Genomic DNA, 19,697 nt, shown 5'->3' on the forward strand with positions numbered 1-19,697 from the left:
GAGGGTGGTTCAGGTTTTGTGTCTCTTAGATGGTTACAAGTAAGCTGTCAGCTTGAGTTTTATCATTGGAAAAATTGAAAGGAGCTGGAGGACATGTTTAAATATAAGATATCTTACATATTTGGCTGTTGGCAGATGGCCTCAGACCTCATTCATTGTTGCCAGAGACCTCAGTGCCCGGCCACATGGACTTTTCTGTAGGGCTTCTTCTGTATAGGACAACTTGGCCACTTAGCCTCTCTGTCTCTTAGATGACACACCAAAAAGTCAGAATCTTCCTCTGTCACTTGCCTCTCATCTTGGTTGCTTAGCCTCTCTGTCTCTTAGATGACTCACCAAAGTGACCCATTCTACCAGGGTTTGTCTGTATGACCAAAGTGAGTCATCCAAGAGATAGAGAGGCTAAGAGACCAAGATGGAAGTTGTTGTGTCTTTTACATTCGATTCTCAAAAGCGACCTACCATCACTTCTGCCATATTCTGTTAGTCATATAGACAAACTCTGGCAGAATGGGAGGTAGAATTTCACAAGAATGAGAATACCATCTTTGAGACTAATTTCTACAGGTTCCAAGTGTGGCAAGCCAGGTCTCACTAATGCAGGCCATGCAGGCCTCCATAACAACTGTTTCAGCACTGACTAACTGGTTAAGATAAATATTAAAAGCTGAAAGAGCCATTGCTCTTATACAAAGCCTGGAAGGTAACAAAAGCCCAGCAAGAGTTTTTCCTAGGCCTTTCCTGGGCCTTGAAGCATGAGAAGATGACAAAGGAAATCTTAACAGGACCCATTTAGGATTAAACAAGTTTTATTGGGGATCTGAAGAAACTCCCCAGGCCTCCACAGACAAGTTTATTGGTGGTCTGAAGGAACTCCCCAAATCTCCATGATTTAGCAGGACACAAGATAAAGGTAATCACCCCAGCACATGGACCCATTTAGATTAAGTAAATTTGCTGAGGCTCCAGAGGAAGGTGTTCAGGACTCAGATCTTAGTTATAGATTAAAAGAAGTTAATCACTTACGTCTTTAGTTCAATGCACACTTGCATGTGGACATACAGCTTAGAAGGCATATAAGCTCTGGAAAACTTTGTAATTTTGAGTTTGTCTGGTGATAATTTCCAGGTCTTCTAAACTCTCTTCTCTTCCAGTTCATCTGTATTTTGTTATTGGGCCGTGAAAATAAGCAGCCTGACTCTCAGTTTGGTCTGGGAACACAAGCACACTTTGATAAGAAAGTACCTCTGAGAATTCATTTGCATGCGGCCTGTAGACCACAGTGTGAGGGGGAAAAAAAAGATCTACAGGGCATACTAGTTTAGTAAAAAGTGTATAATTCACTCATCTATTCATACAATCAACAAATATACATAATTTTCTGAAATTATTCATAGGAAATGTTGTTTATCATTGGGATATAGAGTCTTTGAACTACAGCGGAACACACTCCTGAGACTCTGTCAAAGGGATGACACTGAGGCTGATATAAACTCCTACCTGGAAATGTTGAATCATCCTTAACAAGGAAAGCAATGACTTGATAACTGCCTGAAAAAGTGATAACTTTTAAGCCAGAATTTGTTAGTGTTGCCAATAAGAGGGCTGCCAGTCATCAGAAAGTGTAGTCACCCATACAGAAGGCCTCCTAGAGAAGGTAAAGTAGAAAAGAACCCAAAGAGCTTTGCTGAAGTAGTGGCTGCCAGATAAGGCACAGCTCCTCAGCATTCCAACTAATGAAACTCATACCGGTTAAAGAGAAGAAAGAAACTTCCCGAGTTGGCAAGAAAAGGAGTTCCAGAACACTTGTAAAAACATCCACTAGGTCTGTGGTAACGAATACAGGGGGGAATTTAGCCCATCCGATAAAAGGCGGCTGATCAGAGACAAGAAGCTGGCAGCCTCTCCAAGTCTCTAGAGCAGAATTTAAGTTCAAGATTTTGTATTTCACTTGGTTTAAACCTGTATGCTGGCAGTTGGTGATCTCTTCAAACCTTTCATGTAAAGCATTGATAACAGGGATTAGAAGCTCTAGTCTAATGGAGAGATGCATGGAATGAGTCTTTAGCTTCTGCCAAAAAGAAACCTGCTCAGAAGTGTATAACTTTTCAATGTAAATAGGCTGGTAAGGGGGAAGTTCCAGTAGTACATACTTCAACCAATAAAACCCCCTCAACTACATCCATATCAGCACCAAATTAATGACAATAAGAAAACAATTGTCAATAGTTTTAGAATTTTTATTTCAGCTTCAGGCTTACTACAGAATATGCAAGCAACCAGGATGATGGAGATCTTTTCCAACACCCCCAAAATCAGGCCCTGAAAGACACAGTGCCCTGGTAACATAGTACAGAAAAATGGGGGCAATCCCCAGAAGACCATGCCTGCAGTAGTTTCAGACAAATCTTCACATCACCTTAGGGTGGTTGTTGAGGACTTGACTGAAACAACACTGGGACTATGCCAAGATTGAAGGATTAGCAAATAAAAGAATCTTAAAAATCTCTAGTTGAGGGGATCAAAGCCTTTTCCTTTGGAGAACTAATAATAGATTTTGAGATTTATTTAAGCTAAAGCTAGTTAATATGCGATTAAATGGGAGAAGATATACCAAATTCAAGGGTAGTAGAAAAATGTATATTTGCCCCGTGAGTACTGAGACTTCATCCTCAGAGTCCCAGCTACTGCCAGGGAAAGGAAAGAAGCTAAGAACTTGTATAAATCTGTAGTACAGCAATGAAGACAGAAAACGTAAGCTTCTTTGAAATATGTGATGGATGACTAAATATCAGAGGTTAATAAATATTTTCCCAAATCATGTACTATTCAAACGGCAAGCTTATATTGGGCAAATTTAAAATAAACCTCATGGCCTGGTACGGTGACTCATACCTGTAATCCCAGCACTTTAGGATGCCAAGGCGGGGGATCACTTGTGCTCAGGAGTTCGAGACCAACCTAGGCAACATGGCAAACCTCATCTCTACAAAAAAAAAATACAAAAAATTAGGTGGGTATGGTGGCACATCCCTGTAGTCCCAGCTACTTGGGAGTCTGAAGTGGGAGGATCCCTTCAGCCTTGGAGGTCGAGGCTGCAGTGAGCTATGATCATGCCACTGCACTCTAGCCTGGGCAACAGAGGGAGATCCTGTCTCAAAAAATAAAAAATAAAATAAAATAAACCTCACAATGAGGGATCAGAAAATGGTGTAAAACATGCATTGTTCAGAGATTTGAAAGTGTATGATTAAATAGTTCTTAATCTTGGCCCACAGATTGTGTAGGTGAAAAAGAGACCTTTTACGCTATCGTAAGTGTTGTTGGCTGAGTGACAATAATTGTTAATACACCATGTTGTAATATTTCACTGGTGGTGATGATTCTCTACCTTCCCCACCAACCAAGGAGATCTTCCATATGGTATTCCAAAGTAGTTGGCTTTTGCTCACCTTTTTAGTGCTTTGATTTTTCATACGATTTTCTCATTTCTTAAATTATGATGACAAATTAAGTTTGAAAGTTTTCAAGACTGTTCCTCCCCCTGGACTTCTGATAATATTATTTTTTCCATTATCTCTAAAAACAGAAACTCAAAAATATACCAACTTACAATTGAAGGGAAGCTTGATGTTATAATTCACAACCAAGCTTCGTATCATTAAATCCTATTCCTCTCACCTGCTCATCCTTTTGTTGTCTGACCAGGTATCATGTTGGGGAGCCCGGTTTCCAAAATAAGGTAATTTTATCTTTAGACAGTTCATACACTGAGGCAAAATTAGTTTTCCTAAAACTCTTCAACACTGATTTTTATCTTGAAATCATATATAAGATAAACCTTCATATATTTCATTTTAATGTTAGCAATCACATTTTCACTGCATCTTCATTTTTTTCAACCTTAACATTTGTAATTCCTGTAATTAATAGATTTTTAACTAATATCTAAATCTGATTAATCTACTCATGTGTTGCAAACTTTCTGTTTTAACCTTAATGTTTAAGCACTGAGAACTGATGGCAGATTTTCCAGGTAAAAACTGGTAACCATTGATTAGAGAGGGATTCTTACTTTCCTAATTGAACTAACCTACTTCTGAGTTTATAAGCTTTGCTGACACCATACCAATTGCATATACAAAGTGTATTGTCTTACAAATCCCCTGAATCTGTCTTTAAAATGAGCTGTTCCTCACCTGCTTAATGTTTGTGTTTCTTTAGCAGTATGTGTATGTGTATGTGTTACCAGTATATTTTCTGATATAGTCATTATTCAAATATTTCAAAACTTTTTTTAAATTTTTGATTCTGTCTTCCATTCTGTCATCTGTTCTTCCTACTTTTCTGCACTCATAAATGTGATGAGTATCCCTTCTCTATCTGGGCTTTACTGAAACGTTGCCTAGGGCTTGGAGGCTTTCAGCATTGATCTTTAATCTAACTATATTTCTCTAATGAACTAAACATACTAGTATCTTGTTTATTTAATCTTCCCAACTGTCCGTGAGAAGCACATTATTATTTCATTTTTACAGGAGAGAAAATAGAGTTAAAAGAGTGACATGTCTGTTCACAACAGTGATGTGGAGAAGCCAACTGTTATGGAATCAGGCCAGCCGGTTGTCCACATTTCTTCTCAATTCTACATACAGTGATATCTCTTTGATAGGTTGAAATTGACCATGATAGAATTTATACAGTAAGAACAGAAAACACTTAAGGTATCCACGCTCCCCACCCCAAAGAGCCTGTTGTTAGACATTTAGCAGCCCACCACTGGTCCCAGGACACATTGTTGGTAAGAAACAAAACCAGGTCTTAATGTCTTCCTTCATATTCCAATATTCAGGCCCTTTCCAATATATTATACAATATTTCTGAAATCAGATTTTGAAGTAAAGGACGGAAACAATCAATATCGTGGGAAGCTGGGTTTGCCGAGCTACTACTAAAATAGAAAATTTGGAAGAACAAAGATAAAGAAAGCCACTAGATTAAAAAATCTCACCCGTTTCATACCTTGCTCTTTTTTAAAAAACTGAAGGACCACTATATTGATAGTCATCTTCCATTCATCATCAACGATTAGTCTTGAAATACTTTTCTATTTCTTTGTTAACCAGATTTTTCAAAAAATATATTTTATTAACATTAATATGTTAATATTAAACATATTTCCATGTACTTGTGCTCATTGAATATCAATTTATTTTGTAAAACTAACACTGAATGCAAATAATTCCTTTTTGTTTCTCTTTGGATAATTCAGAACTAAATTAAATTTGTCATCCTCCAAAAAGTAACAAAGATTTACCCAGTGGAAAATAAAGCAGAAAATTCTTAGAATCAATTGGAATGGTATGAAAATCATTGACACTGACTCTTTCGGACAAGGTGTTCTCCATGGTATGTCTTATAGAAGTGAAAATGTGTCATGAGACACTACAAAGAGGTGTTTTACATGCTGGGAAGAAATTCTGACAAGTAAAACTTTTTTAGGGTAATCATAGCTCTAATTTTATAACTTGACAACAGAGAGTCTACATTTTGTAAAGCCTGGGGAGAGAGGGACTAAAAAATACAACTCTTTCTTCTTCTTGTCTTAAAAAATATATAACTTCCAGGGGAAAAAAGTAGTTTTCACCTTTGAATGCCTATGTCCTCCTTCCTCCCCCCACTCTTCTCTGTGCTTTGGAGTTATTCTCCATTTGACAGATATCAGCCATATGACAATACTGTTTTTGTAGTAATGTGCAATCTTTCTTTTTACTGGAGAGGCCCAGTAGGCACAATTTTGGACTTGTTATTAAAGGAAAACTAATGTCCCCCAAAGATTTTTCAAGACATTTCAAGCCAGAATGTGGTATTTTAAAGCATCCCCAGTTCCCATAATTGAATGCATGTGGCATAGCAAGAGAAAGAACATTTCAGCAAATAAAATAATTAATACAAATTAATACAATTTATTCTGGACAGTCTCACAGGATATGTATAAATTTTATGCATAATTTTATAGACAATAAAACTGTTCAAACTATTTAAAACTCAGCTTAAAGACCAATGACCCAAGAAAGAGAGTAAAACAGGGAAGGCATTTGAAAGGGAAGAAAGCGTCCCATTAATATTCATCTTGTATTTAAATTGGGCACGGTTTTCATCATTGGGAATATGTGCCCTACTGTTATAGTTTCTTGGGATACTTGATCAAATCATTAGTAAAACTCTGTCAGATTTCCACATGAAATAGAAATAATCCTCTTTTCAAAACAAGTTCTCAAATATTGAATGCACATTGCATATATGCTATCCATAGTGCACAAAATCTTTAATTATGGTTATGATTATCTCGAAAACATCAAAAGATGAGTAAACTAATTATGCTCATCACATGCAGAATCACCTTCTCTGATCATTTAAGTTTGGATATAACTTATCACACAGCAACATTTTAAAGTTAGAATTTTTAAAGTGAAAGGAAGTAAACATCCAATTTTGACATCAACAACAATATATAGATTTATATGACTCACCTGAGTGTTTAAAATACAATTTATGTTTAAAAGAGGTTTTCATTATAATGGTCCTTTTTCATCAACTCTCTATATCAAAACTGGCTGATTTAAGCGCACGTGTCCTCAAATGTAGACATCAGTACAAGTCTTTATAAGAAAGTTTTACATTAGTGTTTGTTTGCATGACAACCATATGCCACTAAGTTAAGATTAAATGAAAAATTATAGCATTTTAAAACTGACAAAAATAGATATGATATTGTATAATATCAAAATAATGGTTCCTACACTTTTAATCTCATCTCACATTTTTGTACAAACCTGTAACTTACTATGATTATGGGAAATTTTTAGGGTTGAGGTTAGGGGAACTGCAAACCAAATTTCTCATCTTAGAACTCTGTTATAAAGGAATAGTCTAAATCATATATTTCTGGGAGTGGTAGGGTGAGCAGAGATGCAGGTAAAAAGATGCTGGTGCAAACAATTATTTCTACTCTTTATACCAACCAACTTTACTTTCCCTTAGTGGAAAAAGGAACAGAGAAATCTGTTTGTGTACATCTGTAGGTTTTTAAAGTCACTGCCAACCCAATTCAACTCAACTGCTATTCTTTGCAAGCAATGCTTAAAGGTAGAAAAGGCAAAGAACCTTGAATCTGTTAACAATGTTTTTCTTTTAAAAACACACTGGGCAACTACTTGTCAGTAGCAAAAATTAGAAACCCCTAGGACCATATGAGTTTTCAAATATGCAAGCTTAAATTCACATTATTTTTAAAAAAGAAGATCACTTGGTATTAAAATGATGCAGGTCTTTAGGTTTTGATGATTTGTTTGTAGTTTTTCTTTTCTGTTTTTTTTGTTTGTTTGTTTCTGTGTTTGTTTTTTCTCTATTTGGTTGGTTGGTTCCATAGTTTTTTTTCTAGTTTGTTTTTCATTTAAGCCTTTTCCTCTTCAATACTTATTTATTCTGAAATACCATTTAAATTTAAACACAGTAATACATATTACTACCCATCTTTTTACTCCCTAAATATATACAAGAACAAGAAAGAAAAAACTAGAAGAAAGAAAATGGAAAACCATTCTCACTAGAATCTAAAGCCACTGAATTATTTTTATCTGAAGATTAATGAAGAGGACACTAACTTGATACAGGTAGTTTAGCTGCAAATGACAAGAGAGGTTTCTAATCTTTGAGGGAACAGGGTTTTCAAGTTAACATCAGAAAATCTTGCTTTCTACTCTGTTCTTCCATTGACTTGTTTGATCTTGAGAGAATAACTTATTCTCTGTGGGCCTCAGTTTTCTAAACTACAAAATAAAGGGAGCATATGATTTGTAAAGTCTTTCAGCTCTCAAATTCAGTGCGTTTTTTTTTTTTTTTTTTTTTGTAAATAGTTTTATCTTGTATCTGTTTAAAGTCAATTGCATAAACAATAATTATAAATTTGTGTTGATGAATTTACAATGAATAGAAATTCAAGCCACCCAGATTGGAAAGGAAAAAGTAAATCTACCTCTATTTGCAGATGACATGACCCTGTATATAGAAAATCATAAGGAATTAACTAAAAAACTATGAGAGTTAATAAGTTCAGCAAGGTTGCATGATAAAACAGTGAATATACAAAAATAATTTATATTCCTATACACTATTGTGAAAATAAAGTTAATAAAATGATTAAATTTGTATCATGTAAAAAAGAATAATATATTAATAATAAATTTAACAAAATGTAAGACTTGTACATTATAAACTGTATCACTAAAAAACTAAAGAGGAGGTAAATAAATGAAAGATATTCCATGTTTATAAGTTAGAAGACTTAATATTGTTAAGATGGCTATACTTCCCAACTTTATCTAAGGATTCAATGCCATTTCTGGCAAAATCACAATTGCCTTTTTATAGAAATTGACAGGGTAATTTTAAAATCACATGGAAATACAAAGAGCACAGAATAGCCTAAACAATTTAGGAAAAAACAAATTTGGATGATTCACTCTTCCTGATTTTTAAAATTTACTGCAAAGCTGCACAATAGTCAAGACAGTGTGGTACTGGCATAGAAGAGACATTGATTGACTATAATGATAACTACAGAAACAAATTCACACATTATGGCCAATTGATTTTCCAAAAGGTTTCCAAGACAATTCAATAGTGAAAGAATAGTTTTTTTAATCAAATTGTGCTAGAACAAATAGATACCTACATGGGAAAGGCTGAAGGTTGAACTCTACATCACACCATACACAAAGATTGACTCAAAACGGACCATAAACCTAACTATTAGAGCTAAAAGTATAAACACTTAGAAGAAAACAGAAATGTAAATCTTCATGACTTTAGCTTAGGCAATAATTTCTTAGATATGACACCAAAATGCAAGCAATAAAATAAAAAATAGATTGAATTTCATCAAAATTGGGAATTTCTGTGCTTTATAGGACACTATAAACAAGTTAAAAAGACAACTCAAAACATGGGAGAAACTATTTGCAAATATACTTTTTTATAATTTATTATACACTAGTTGCTGAGAGTATGTAAAGATGAGTCCAATGTTGTTCGTAGGCGCCAGGATCTCCTCACCATATCCCAAGGGAGATGTATCAGATATACAGAAATATGTAGACCTATATTTTAGTGTGAGCACATCTTTAAATATGAATAAATATAAATAGTTACCAAGGGACACGACCGGCTCTAGATTCATTCAGTTACTTTTTTTTTTTTTTTTTTTGTCCTTTTAGGAATCACTGAGAAGTTTTATGGAAAACGACAAGTGTGCTACTTCTTTAAGAAAGAAATGTATAGCCACTTGCCATCACCATGGTCATTTATTTGTCATTTGTTTGCAAAATGATGAGAAAGATTGCCTGGGAGTGGATGAGAAACAAGTGATAAGTTTTTTTAACATTTCAAAGAAAGGAACCCTGAAGCAGCATAGAAGAACTCTGAATGTGCATCCACTTTCCTAAGGGGTATACTTTATTGGATTAAATAAGTTAATGACCCTCAGCTCCTGCTTCCATAAATAAAAGCATCATAGAAAAAAATTTGTTTCATGAGTAATACCAGAAATATTTATCTCATCTAGTGTGTCATCTAATTTTTTATTTTCAAATCTATTTTGATTTATATCTAATTAAGCAAATAGCATTATTATAAAAGCAACACAGACTCAAAAGACACTTAGGAAACAAATATATAAAAAGAAAAATAAAAATCACTATAACTCACCATCTAGTAATTCCTCAACTGTTTACTGCATTTTGTTTCAATATTATATTCTATATAGATGTTTTTCTAAAATGGGCACTACTCAATATATATAGTTTTGAATACTTTTTCACTTTAAACTTTATCATATACATTTTTCTTACTATATCAGCAAACATGTGTAATTGTTGTATAACATTGTAACGTATTTGTGTGGTATTATGTCTGTGCCAGTTCTCCTCTTTTTGGATAAATAAGTTGTTTCACATTTGGGGATTTTACCAATGTACTGGACAATAATCAATAAAGTTTCTGGCAAAAATCTCAAACACTATTTTTCTTGCAAAAGTGCAATCAAGACATTCAAAGAAGGCCAAAGTCTCTTTGTGATGACAGAAACCAAAATAGAGAAAGTAATCATCAGAATCTGGGTGTGGTAGTTATGAGGAAATAAGAAAATACACAAGAATCAGAATGACAATGAACAAATAAAGCTCCTTAAACAAAATGGTAACCTGTGGGAGGAGAAAGCACTGGGCACATGCTGCTAAGGATGGGACAAGATGATGGCCTTGGAAGAACTTCAACATGTCCCAAATGACCGTCCCTACCCCCTTCATTCTAAATCAAATATCACTTGGGTTTAGGTCTGGCCTGGGAAAGTCTGTTTTCTTCATTTAATCTTGTGGCTTTACAACAAGCCCCTAATGCCTGAAGGTAAACTTGTATCTGTTCCTTAAAACAGCCTAAGTTATATACACTGCTGACATAAAACTTTCTGGAAGTAGAATATATTGGTCAAAGCATAAGAATATGCTTAAGGCTCTTGCAAAATGCTAAACTACCCTCCAGAAATAATTTACTAGTATGTACTATGAACAACAGTGTATGAAGATACAATTTTACCATCATTTTATATAATAATTTAAAACATATTTGCCAACTTGAAAGTCTAAAAATAGCCTCATTGTAATTTAATTTTTTATATATATATATAATTATTATTATTATTATTTGCTTATAAGGGGAGGCTAAGCCTTTTTAATGTTTATTGGCTATTTGTCTTTCTTTTGCTGTGAAATCTTACTTGCTACTCGTCCAGACTCAATTATCACTTCTTAACTAGTGATAGAATTATTTTCCTCTGACAGAATCAACCAGATCATATTTGAAACTTAAAGTGTTTGTTCTTGAGGATTGTCATATATATGATAGATTTATTTTCTCTCTTTGCTTTTATCTGAATAGTTTTGGGGATAGAGAAAAGCATGAATAAGTCTGTTATCATGGATTTGATCCCCAAGTGAACTAATTAGTGTCTTTATGTTCTATGGCCACTTAATGCACTTATTTTCAGGTCAGTTCATTATAACAGTACCAGGGGAGGGAGGGAGGATGATTTAATGCAAATCCTTCTCACAGATAAAAGAGAAGAAGCAGAGCATTCCTAGCTGGTGTAAAGGTGAGGGTCCTAGAGCCCTGCTTGGTCTCCCCTTTGCTTTCCTCCATATTTGCCTCTATGGTGTCTCTGTGAAATCTTAAGTTTTCAAGAAGCACAATATAAAAACCAGTATGAAGTTACACTATTTATAAAAGATGCACTATATATATACACACATACACACACACACACACACACACACACACACACAAATACTTGGCTCTGAAATATAAAGAAAGTTAGCAATACCTGTTCAACACTCAATATATTATTGCTGCTTTGATTAGACAGAAAAATATGTAACAAAGTTCTTTGTAAACTAAAAGACAGAATCACATATATAAAGAATATTTCAGAAAAAAACAGTAATATTCATAATGTTCTTTTCATTCTGGTGCAGTTTGGGTAAAAAGGAAATGGCAATGAGAATCAACAACCATTACTTAAACTGCCTAATGTAAGTATGACATATGACCACTTTCCAATTTGACTATGTTCACTCATTCTGTGCTGTTTTACATCATAGGAAAGATAATCAAGCATTCTCAAAAAAAAAATGTCAATTTTCTCCATCACTAAAATGCAACCTTATTGGCTAAGTAATTTATTTACATTGATGGAATAGCTATATAGTTATGCTCAAAACAACTTCAAACCTTAAGAGATCATTGATTTTGAATACATGATAAGTGATTCTTTTTAATAAGCACACCAGCCCTAGGCAAAATAACAAAGTATTGTCTCATCAACAACTCCCTATTTGTTTCTCTCTCCTTTCCCCAGCTCCCTGCCCATTTCTGTGCCTTTTAGGTTTTTGAGCCTCCGCTATGGTGTACAGTCAGGTGTGGTTTCAACAAGGGCAAGGCCTGAAGATACAGTTCTTTCTTAACTTCTATATACGCATCTAAGTCCTTATGACTCCCCTCTTGAGAATATAGAAAACAGTACTTAGCTAGCTCAACTCAAAAACTGGATCAATTTGCTAATCAAAAAACATCATAAAAATCATTGTGTCATCTCATCAAGGTATTATTCCTTTATTCATTTATGTAATAAACATTTATCGATTTTCTTTCATATTAGATAAGTCAAATAAAATGAGGTGAGAGAGACTGACAAGGAGAACAGTATGTGCCAGCCTCAGAAACAGAGATCAAAATTTGCTTTCAAATTATAGTGGTTCTGGGTAGTGACTTTGACTTCTAGCCATCATGGAGTAACCAAGGATTTGCTGTCCTACCTTCAACCATTACGAACTAGAAAAATATACAAAACAGGCATTTTTAGTCACTTGTCAACAGACATCACAGGACAGGGATCATGAGAGAGGGGACACAAATGAGGTGAGATCAAGCCCACAAGTGCCTTAGCTCACTGCCTGGAGAGTTTCCAGGTGACAGTACCTGTAGGGACAAGCTAAATTTACCAGGACAATCTCCTTGAGTTGAGGAGTCAGACTATAAAGTTTTGGGAGGGCAAGGTGGCCAAAGATAAGAGAGTGCTATAGTGCAACAATCTGCTCAGATGAACAGAACTCGAGAGATCTTCAGAGGGTCCCCCGCATCTCCAGTTGAATACTGACCTACAAGTATAATGAGGAAGCTATTGAGGCTGGAGAATCTCCAGACAGGAGCAGCTGAAAAAAATCACTGGAGTTCATACAGGGTGGGGAATAGTGATATCCCCCAGCCACAGTAGTGAGACTTCCTAACACATGAAGAATGCACAGTCTTCAGTAGAGTGAGGTTAAATAAGGCTGTCTTTTCCTTCCTAAAAAGCTTACAAAGAGGCCTCAAAAGGCTCAAACTTAGCTGCATCACATAACAAAACCCTAAATAATAAAAAGATTAAAAGAAAAATCCAGCACCCAAAGATACAAAATTTACGTCTGGCATCCACTCAGAAGTTAACAGGTATTCAAAGAAGCAGAAAAATATGACACACAAGCAGGAGACATCCCAGTTAATAGAAATAGCACAGATTATAGAATTAAACAAAGATTTAAAAAGAGCTTATAAATATATGACACATGTTCTAGGAGGCAGAAGACAGCATAAGCACGATGAGGAAAAATGGAAGATATTTTTTAAAACTGCCAAACTGAACTCCTAGAGATGGAAAATGTATCTTAGATTTAAAAATACGATGGATGAGAATAACATCAGATTAAACACCACAGTAAAAAGAAAACAGTGAACTTGAAGACCTAGTAATAGAAACTTTCCAAGTGAAATGCAGAGAGAAAAAAATATTTAAAGTAATTTATTGTGGCTGTAGCAAAAACAGTAAGAGGAAGTAGCAATATAGGAGAAATGCAGAAGTAGAAGCCAGCTCATAAAGGAACTACTAAGACCTACTCATGAGGTTATAGTTACGTGTTTAGCTAAAGACAGTTTTCAAGAAGGATTTCCAGTCAGCATGAAGAGTAATGAGGAAAGGTATATTTGGGTAAAGTGGTTTCTTTATAGTTCTTCAAAAATTACATTTTAAAACTTTTAAATTCTCACCAAAAGTTGAAATAATAGGTAAATCATGGGATATTCACACAACGAAATATAGTAACAAGAATCAAAACTCTATAGTTACACGCATATGAATGGATATATCAATATAATGTTGAGCAAAAGAAGCCAGGTACAAAAGAGAACAAACTATGTAATCTCATATTGAATAAAAACAGGGAGGATAATTTTGTGGTGTTAAAATTGAGAATAGAGATACTATTGGTGGTAATGTGATGAAGAGAGTACAAAGAAAATTTCCGGGGTTAACTTACACTCTTGTGATATATGACAGCACTGTATGTATATTACTCTGCAACTGCATGTTTTGGAAGATTACCATTAAGAAGGTGACTATGCGTTAGTCTAATTATGCACACCTATAAGTAAGAGAAAAGGAAAGAAGCAAATGGATAATTCAAAAATCAGAAAATGTTTAGACTGTCATGCAGTGTTGACAGCAGTGGTAGTAATATTTGTTTTGTTTTGTACCAATCAGAATATGTAAATTGCAGAAAGCTGAGCTGTAAAAATTGCACAAGGACTACCTCTCTCAGTCCCTAATGCCACAAGCCAGGCAGTTCCCTGAGGCATATTCTCTAGGGCTCTGGTGGGCTCTGTTTTCACTCACTCTGTTGATAGAATTCTCAGAGCCCAGGACACAAAGCAGCTTCAAGTGAATGATCACTTCAGCAAATGCTTCATCTCTTATTCCTTCTTTTCCCATTTTGCTTACAGTCAGGCATATCCTAAAGGTATGTGAACTTTCTTTTACAGAGCATTTACTGTGTGTCATAGAGCACAGTCCCTTGATATGAGAGAGGAATAACTAACTTATTTATTAGCATTTAAAGGAAACTTTTGACAGTTATTTGAATCTTGATTGTAAATGCTATTGAATTATGGCTATTTTCCCTTTTCTTTCTAGCAACAAACTTCATAATGTTTGGGGTTAAACTGTAGCAATGTAGCAATTGCAATTTCCCCACTGTTAGAAATGATATTTTTTTCCTTTATATTTTGTATCCTCAGTAGATTATTCTCCAAGGATACACTGATAATTATTATAATCACCCAGTATTAAGAATAACCAAAAGCATAATGATGCACATAAATAGTGGTTAATTATAAGTAAGAAGATGATAGTTACTTATGGTTAGATGATGGTTAGGTACTTAATAAAAGAGGCAGATGATATTAGATAGACAGATAGATACACAGATAGACACATAGATATACATAGAGAGATATCTAGACAGATCATTCTCTATTTAACAAATAAATTGGAACAGGAAGCAACTCTGGTTGTGGTAAGAATGGTTAATTTATTTTTATTTCACAGAAATATTCCAAAAGTGGCGTTTTTATACGTCTTGTGACCAAATGCTTGTTTTCTTTAAATGGTTAGGCTTTACCCAAACTTGTGCAAACATCACCAATAAAAGACAGATTCTGCTCACACATGCAAAGTCAAACTTCACAAATGGATCGAAGTTATTAGAATTCTTTCAATGTCTATCTTCTTAGGTAGTTTAAATGGTTTGGATGGTGCAAACCTTCAGCCAACATTTGCCATGAAAAAAATGTCTATATTTGAATTTATGCCCATTAAAAATAATAATAAAGGTCACAATATTACTTTACTTTATATTTGACTTGCAAAGGACATACACGTTGATGTCACATTAATACCATATTCTTCTCCAAGGGCCTACTGGCACAGAATGTATGGGCGATTGAAGCTTTGTTGAAAATCTGTGCTCCAATCTCCTTTTAGAGGCTAATTTCCCAGATGTTTATTGGAGGCATCTTCAAGAATTACGACCTCATTTTCTCCTATTGTTTGTTATATATATTGTCCAAGGCCCAGCCTCAGTTTCCCTTTTTCTCTTTCCTCTAAGAAACATTCCATAGCTGAGAGTTGTAAACTCACAGATATCACTCACACTACTAAATTCATAGCCCCTCCAAATTTTAGAGCTAGCAAAAATCAAGAACTTAACAAAATGCTGATCTAAAGCAAGCATTCAATAAATAATTGTTGAATAACTATTAATTAAATCATTTCATCTAGTCTTCTCATTTCACAAGTGTAGATCAAGTAGGTTAACTAACTTGCTGAAGCTCAGTTAGGCGAGATCTCCTAATTCTTAATCCAGGGCTGTTTCAGCCTAGCCACAAGTCATTTCTACTTCTAAACAGTTTTGGCTTCTCCATTACTTTGGCTACTTATATTACTTATCATATGTCTTAAATGAATGTGTTTAGATCTCATAATCTCACCTGCTATCCTTAATAAGCTGTAATCTTCTGTGTATCTGTGTTATAATTGGAGTATTCATGGTGTGTGTGTGTTGTGTGTGTGTGTGTGTGTGTGTGTGTGTTCCCATTTGTCTGTTGTCACCATGGTAAAAATAAAATTTATAAAAGAAAACATTTGAAAACTCTTCCAGAAACTTACATTTAGTGGGAGTCTAGAAAAATCTCCCTCAACACCAAAGACCTCTATTGGTTCTTAACCCTTTCAAGAGGGCTAAAAAGGGGCAGAGAAATACCATTCCTGATATACAGGTGTAAAAATATGGAAAATGTATTTACAAAGTTTGCATGGCCCAAAACTGCAAACTTGGCTAATAGTATATGAACAAGGTTACACAATTGCTAAGAGAAAATAGTCAAGGGTACATTTAACTTGTTTATAGTACATTTTATAACTTTTATAGTATGTTTATGTCATCTCATTATTAGGCTTGGTAATTCTAATTTCCTTTCTGGGCCCCCTTAGATACTTCCTACATTTTATCATATAATTTCCCCTTTTAAACAGCCAAGGTGCTATGGAAGCTTTTCTACAACTGCAGTTAAATATTTGCTTGCCCTCCCCAAAAAAACTATCCTGCAAAGAGAGAGAGTCAACAGCTCCAGAATCCACAATTTTCTGGGTAAAAGCATCTCATATATAGAAGAGAATAACAAGGAGAGTATGAGACCTAGTCTCTTGCGATTCTGACTTTTCAGACTAGGGTAATAGGGGAGAGAGTAAAACAATATGATACATCACTGAAACTCAGCTTGTCTCCTTTTCTCAGAAATTAAAACAATAACAAGTCAAAAGGTTATTAAAACCCCAAAATATTCTAAGGTATTGTGAGGTTATAAAGGGTATTTTTCTTTGCCCCTGCTCCTGCTCGTACAGAGCCACCTTAAAGATCTCCTGCATGGGAATATCTGGCAATCTGAGCACAATTAGGAAGAGAGATGTTAAACTGTCAGCTCTATTTTTGGAAATTGCACAGGCCTGGAATGACAGAATTGTACACTATGTAGGGGCTTTAAATGCCAAGCTGGTTTACCCCTCAAGTCACTTGCCAAATTGTAAAGCTTTGCATGGCAAGACATTAAAGAGCTAAGCTGGAAATTTCTTGACACCTATACTCTAGAAAATCAGATGAACTGTGGTTGACTGAATCTTACCCTCCTTCACTTCAGCCTTAACCCAGGCCAGTTCATAGTCTGATTAAGGAGAGCAGATTCCCACCCTAACTGCCTAGCAAAGGAAAAGGAAAATCTTCTCTGATGGTAGATAAGTAATGGCCAAGTATTTTACAATACTATTTTTTTGTTGTTGTTGTTAATCAGTGCTCAGATTCAGGAAGCTATGCAAACCCCAACAAGAATAAGCCCAAAGAAAATCAAACCATCAAACCTAAATAACTCACAGATAAACTGCTGAAAACTGAATGAAATCTAAAACACAGCCAGAGTGAAAGGATACATTATTTTCAGTGGAGTACAACAAAACTGACAGTTGATCTCTCAATGAAAATATTAGAATTCAGAAGACAATTAAACAGCATCTTTAAAATGTTCACTTCCACTTCACTTTTATATACTGTGTTAATTATTAAGATTTTTTTATTCCTTATCTCCAAACCTTCCTTTCTATACTCAATTGTGTGCTACTAGGGCTGGGAGTCTAGAAAGTACGTTTCAGCTTTGCCAGCTAAGTTTCTGTTAGGTTCTTCTAATAGGAAGCACTCAATGAAGAGTGCAAGGCCAAAGGACAAAGCCTGTTCCTTTCTTTTTGGCTGCTGCTACTGCCACTATACCCCAGCATCAGGTCTCCTCATTAGTGACAGTTCATTTCAGCCTCAAGTTTCTCCATGCTCTTCCAGGATCAGCCTTATTATGCCCCCAAAAGAGGGGTAGCACACCCTCCTAAGAGGTCTGAGCGTCAGCTTTGCAGAGTCGCTTCTCAATGCTAAAACTCCCAATCTCTTCGATACACATGCTACAAATATACAGATCCACACATATGCAAGCACCCTGACTATTCACAAAAAGACTTTTGTAGCAATAATAGAATAATAATAGAAATTGGCTAAAACAAAAGGGCTACAGTCCCCATGCAAGTCCAAAATCCAATAAGGCAGTCATTAAACCTTAAAGTTCCAAAACTATCTCCTTTGACTCCATGTCTCACATCCAGATTATGCTAATGCAAGAGGTGAGTTCCTATGGTCTTGGACAGCTCTACCACTGTGGCTTTGTAGGGTACAGCCCACCTCTTGGCTGCCTTTACAAGCTTGCATTGAGTGTCTGCAGCTTTTCCAGGTGCATGGTGCAAGCTGCCAGTGGATCTAACATTCTGGCATCTGGAGGATGGTGGCCCTCTTCTTACAGCTCCACTAGGCAGTGCCCCAGTGGTGACTCCGTACTGGGGCTCTGACCCCACCTTTCCATTCTGCACTCAGACAACTGCTCTAAAAGACATTCTCCAAGAGGGCTCCACACCTGCAGCCAGCTTCTACCTGGAATCCAGCCATTTTCATACATCCTCTGAAATCCAGACGGAGGTTCCCAAACCTCAGTTCTTGACTTGTGTGCACCCACAGGCTCAACACCACATGGAAGCTGCCAAGGCTTAGGGCTTGCACCCTCTGGAGCCATGGCCTGAGCTGTACCTTGGCCCCCTTTAGCCACAGCTGGAGTGGCTGGAATGCAGGGCAGCAATTCCCTAGGCTGCACACAGCAGCGGAATCATGGGCCCAGCCCATGAAATAATTTTTCCCTCCTAGGCCTCTGGGCCTGTCAACAAGGAGAAGCTACCAGCAAGGTCTCTGACATGCCCTGAAGACATTTTCCCCATTGCCTTGGTGATTAACATTTGGCTCCTTGTTACTTATGCAAATTTCTAGAGCAGGCTCAAATTTCTCCCCAGAAAATGAATTTTTCTTTTCTATTGCACTGTCAGGCTGCAAATTTTCCAAACTTATATGCACTGCTTCCTCTTGAATGCTTTGCCACTTAGTAATTTCTTCCACCACATACCCCAAATCATGTCTCTCAAGTTCAAAGTTACACGGTCTCTAGGGCAGGAGTAAAATGGTGACAGTCTCTTTGCTAAAGCATAACAAGGGTCACCTTTGCTCCAGTTCCCAACAAGTTTATCATCTCCATCTGAGACCATCTCAGCTTGGACTTTATTGTCCATATCACTATCAGGATTTTGGTCAAAGTCATTCAATGAGTATGATATGGTTTGGATGTGTCCCCACCCAAATCTCATTTTAAATTGTAGTTCCCATAATTCCCAAGTGTCGTGGGAGGAAGCTGCTGGGAGGTAATTGAATCATAGTGGCAGTTACTTTCATGCTGTTCTCATAACAGTGGGTGAGTTATCATGAGATCTGATGGTTTTATAAGGGGATGTTCCCTTTTTATTCATTCTTCTTCTCCTTGCTGTTGCCATGTGAACAAGGACATGTTTGCTTCCCCTTCTGCCATGATTGTGAGTTTCCTGAGGCCTTTTTAGTCATGCTTAACTGTTAGTCGATTAAACCTCTTTCCTTTATAAATTACCCAGTCTTGGGTATGTCTTCATAGCAGCATGAAAATGGACTAATACAAAGTCTCTAGGAAGTTCCCAACTTTCCCACATCTTCCTGTCTTCTTCTGAATCCTCCAAACTGTTCCAACCTCTGCCCATTACTCAGTTCCAAAGTCAT

This window comes from Macaca thibetana, chromosome 4 (genome assembly GCF_024542745.1).
Source record: "Macaca thibetana thibetana isolate TM-01 chromosome 4, ASM2454274v1, whole genome shotgun sequence".
Taxonomy (NCBI): Eukaryota; Metazoa; Chordata; class Mammalia; order Primates; family Cercopithecidae; genus Macaca; species Macaca thibetana.